General features: G+C 37.5%; 1 non-coding gene across 1 annotated transcript; it reads left to right on the forward strand.

The window, feature by feature from the left end:
- Positions 1 to 3,428: 3,428 nt before the first annotated feature.
- Positions 3,429 to 3,537, forward strand: LOC112788070 (small nucleolar RNA R71). Its single transcript, XR_003195451.1, has one exon. It is a non-coding gene; the product is annotated as a small nucleolar RNA R71 (small nucleolar RNA).
- Positions 3,538 to 4,743: the final 1,206 nt, after the last annotated feature.

The raw sequence follows: 4,743 nt of genomic DNA on the forward strand, positions 1-4,743 counted from the left end.
TTTCCTTTTGGTTTTAAGGGCTATTGGCTTTTTGTTCTTGCCTTTTGGTTTAAAGAGCTTTTGGCTTTTTCTGCTTGCTTTTTCTTTTTCCTTCTCTTTTTTTTTCGCCATTTTTCTTTTCCTTTTTTTTTCGCAAGCTTTTGTATTCACTACTTTTTCTTGCTTCAAGAATCAATTTTATGATTTTTCAGATTATCAATAACATTTCTCCTTTTCATCATTCTTTCAAGAGCCAACAATTTTAACATTCATAAACAACAAATTCAAAAGACATATGCACTGTTCAAGCATTCATTCAGAAAACAAAAAGTATTGTCACCACATCAAAATAATTAAACTAATTTCAAGGATGAATTCGAAATCATGTACTTCTTGTTCTTTTGTTTTTAGAACAGTTTTCATTTAAGAGAGGTGATGGACTCATAGGACATTCATAGCTTTAAGACATAGACGCTTAAACACTAATGATCATGTAATAAAGACACAAACATAAACATAAATATAAAGTATAGTAAACGAAAAACAGAAAAATAAGAACAAGGAGATTAAGGAACGGGTCCACCTTAGTGAGGGTGGCGTCTTCTTCCTCTTGAAGAACCAATGGTGTTCTTGAGCTCCTCTATGTCTCTTCCTTGCATTTGTTGCTCCTCCCTCAAAGCTCTTTGATCTTCTCTAATTTCATGGAGGAGGATGGAATGCTCTTGGTGCTCCATCCTTAGTTGTCCCATGTTGGAACTTAATTCTCCTAGGGAGGTGTTGATTTACTCCCAATAGTTTTGTGGAGGAAAGTGCATCCCCTGAGGCATCTCAGGGATTTCATGGTGAGGAATTCCTCATGCTCTTGTTGAGGTCCATGAGTGGGCTCTCTTGTTGTGCTGTCAAATGCTCTACTTACTGAGCTATAGACCCTTGAGATGAATCTCTCCATCTCCCATGACTCGGAGGTGGAAGCTTTTGTCTTCCCTTTCCTCTTTCTAGAGGTTTCTCTGGCCTTAGGTGCCATAAATGGTTATAGAAAAATAAAAAGCAATGCTTTTACCACACCAAACTTAGAAGGTTTGCTCGTCCTCGAGCAAAAGAAGAAAAAAGTGAGTAGGTATAGGTGGAGGTGTGTGAATGGTTTGAATATGAGTGGATGGGTGTAGGTGGGTTGTATGATGGTTTTGGAGGAGTAATGGAGGTGATTGGTGGAGGTTATTTTGGGGAAGAGTGGTATGAAAAGGTGTGAAGAGGAGAGAAGAAGAGGTAGGGTAGGTGGGAATCCTGTGGGGTCCACAGATCCTGTGGGGTCAAGGACTTAGCATCCCTGCTCCAATTAGGCGTGCAAAACGCCCTTAGAATGCATGTCTGGCGTTAAACGCCAGCTTGCTACTTGTTTCTAGCATTTAACGCCAATTCCATGCTCTGTTCTGGCGTTAAACGCCAGTCTGGTGCTTGTTTCTGGCGTTTAACGCCAGCTTGATGTTTCTTCCTGGCGTTAAACGCCAGTTTGATGCTTCTTACTGGCGTTTAAATGCCAGTAAGCTCTTCCTCCAGGGTGAGCTGTTTTTAATGCTATTTTTCATTCTATTTTTGGATTTTTCAGTTGTTTTCGTGACTTCACATGATCATCAACCTAAGGAAAACATAAAATAGCAATGGAAAATAAATAGATATAGTTAAATAACATCGGGTTGCCTCCCAACAAGCGCTTCTTTAAAGTTAATAGCTTGACAGTGAGCTCTCATGGAGCCTCACAGATGTTCAGAGCATTGTTGGGACCTCTCAACACCAAACTTAAAGTTTGAATGTGGGGGTTCAACACCAAACTTAGAGTTTGGTTGTGGCCTCCCAACACCAAACTTAGAGTTTGACTGTGGGGGCTTTGGTTGACTTTGCAGTGAGAGAAGCTTTTCATGCTTCCTCTCCAATGTTATAGAAGGAGATCCTTGAGTTTTGAACACAAGATTGTCCTCATTCAGTTGAAGGACCAACTCTCCTCTGTCCACATCAATCACAGCTTTTGCTATGGCTAGGAAGGGTCTTCCAAGGATGATGGATTCATCCTCATCCTTCCCAGTGTCTAGGATTATGAAATCAGTAGGGATGTACAGGCCTTCAACCTTTACTAACACGTCCTCTACTAGTCCATAAGCCTGTTTTCTTGAGTTGTCTGCCATCTCTAATGAGATTCTGACAGCTTGCACCTCAAAGATCCCAAGTCTCTCCGTTACAGAGAGTGGCATAAGGTTAATGCCTGACCTCAGGTCACACAGAGCCTTCTCAAAGGTCATGGTGCCTATGGTACAGGGTATTAAGAATTTACCAGGATTCTATTTCTTTTGAGGTAATTTCTGCCTATCTAATGCATTCAGTTCATTAGTGAGCAAGGGAGGTTCATCTTCCCAAGTCTCATTACCAAATAATTTGGCATTCAGCTTCATGATTGCACCAAGGTACTTAGCAACTTGCTCTTCAGTAATGTCTTCATCCTCTTCAGGAGAAGAATACTTATCAGAGCTCATGAAGGGCAGAAACAAGTTGAATGAAATCTCTATGGTCTCTGTATGAGCCTCAGATTCCTTTGGTTTCTCAAAGGAAAACTCCTTATTGGTCAGTGAACGTCCCAAGAGGTCTTCATCACTAGGATTTACGTCCTCCCCCCCCCCCTCTCTGGGTTTGGCCACACCAAGTAAGGTTATGGCCTTGCACTCTCTTTTTAGATTCTCTTCTGTATTGCTTGGGAGAGTACTAGGAGGAGTTTCAGTGACCCTTTTACTCAACTGGCCTACTTGTGCCTCTAAATTTCTAATGGAGGACCTTGTTTTATTCATGAAACTTAGAGTGGCCTTAGATAGATCAGAGACTATATTTGCTAAGCTAGATGGATTCTGCTCAGAATTCTCTGTCTGTTGCTGAGTGGATAATGGAAAAGGCTTGCTATTGCTAAACCTATTTCTTCCACCATTATTAAAGCCTTGTTGAGGCTTTTGTTGATCCTTCCATGAGAAATTTGGATGATTTCTCTATGAGGGATTATAGGTGTTTCCATAGGGTTCACCCATGTAATTCACCTCTGCTATTGCAGGGTTCTTAGGATCATAAGCTTCTTCTTCAGAAGATGCCTCTTTAGTACTGTTGGATGCAGCTTGCAATCCATTCAGACTCTGAGAAATCATATTGACTTGCTGAGTCAATATTTTATTCTGAGCCAATATGGCATTCAGAGTATCAATTTCAAGAACTCCCTTCCTCTGAGGCGTCCCATTACTCACAGGATTCCTTTCAGAAGTGTACATGAACTGGTTATTTGAAACCATGTCAAGGAGTTCCTGAGCTTCTGCAGGAGTTTTCTTTAGGTGAATGGATCCATCTGTAGAATGGTCCAATGACATCTTAGCTAATTCAGACAGACCATCATAGAATCTATCCAGGATGGTCCATTCTGAAAGCATGTCAGAGGGACACTTTTTGGTCAGTTACTTGTATCTCTCCCAAGCTTCATAGAGGGATTCACCTTCTTTTTGTCTGAAAGGTTTGAATATCCACTCTAAGCTTACTCAGCTTTTGAGGAGGAAAAAACTTGGCTAAGAAACTCGTGACCAGCTTATCCCAAGAGAAACTAATTGAGGCTTTAGCTCAAAATTGTTTGCTCCAATGGCAGGGATTGAGATGCTTCTTCCACGTATGTTGGAATTTGGTGCAGTAAAGTCACCAAATATCTTCCTTGCATTGTTGTTGGGTTCAGCCATGTCTCCTTCTTTTTCGAAAATTTCTGTCAGATTTTCTCCAGAGAGTTGTGCTTTAGCTTCCCTTAGCTTCCTCTTCAGAGTCCTTTCAGGTTCAGGATCAGCTTCAACAAGAATGTCTTTATCCTTGTTCCTGCTCATATGAAAAAGAAGAGAACAGAAAAGAAAATATGGAATCATCTATGTCACAGTATAGAGATTCCTTATATGAGTATAAGAAGAGAAGAATGGAAGAAGGAAAAGATAAGAATTCGAACACAGAGGAGAAGAGTGGGTCCGAATTTTTGAGTGAAAGAGGGGTGTTAGTAGATAAATAAATAAATAGAAGGAGATGAGAGAGGGAATAATTCAAAAATAAAATAAAATAAAATAAAAATATTTTTGTTTTTAATTTAAAAATTAAAGTTAAAATTCGAAAATTTAAAAAGAGAAATTAAAATTAAATCAAATTAAAATTTAAAACAAATAGTTAATTAAAAAGGAATTTTGAAAAAGAGGGGAGGGGTTTTCGAAAATAAGAGATAGAAAATTAGTTAGGTAGTTTTGAAAAAGATAAGAATCAAACAAAAAGATAGGATTAATTTGAAAAAGATTTGAAAATTAATTTGAAAAGATAAGAGGTTAGAAAAGATTTTGAAATTGATTTTGAAAAAGATGTGATTGACATTTATTTTGAAAAAGATTTGAAAAAGAAATTTAAAAAGGTTTGATTTTGAAAATTAAAGTTGATTACTTGACTAACAAGAAATAAAAAGATATGATTTTAAAATTTAAAAATTGAACCTTTCTGACTAGGCAAGTAACAACTTGAAATTTTTGAATCAATCACATTAATTGTTAGCATTAATTTCGAAAATATGAAATGGAAATAAGAAAAAGATTTTGAAAATAAATTTTGAAGTTTTCGAAAATATGAAAGAAAAAATGAAAAAGATTTGATTTTTAAAGAAAATATTTGAAAAAGATAGAATTTTTAAATAGAAAATTTGACTTGACTCATAAGAAACAACTAAAT

This window comes from Arachis hypogaea, chromosome 20 (assembly GCF_003086295.3).
Source record: "Arachis hypogaea cultivar Tifrunner chromosome 20, arahy.Tifrunner.gnm2.J5K5, whole genome shotgun sequence".
Taxonomy (NCBI): Eukaryota; Viridiplantae; Streptophyta; class Magnoliopsida; order Fabales; family Fabaceae; genus Arachis; species Arachis hypogaea.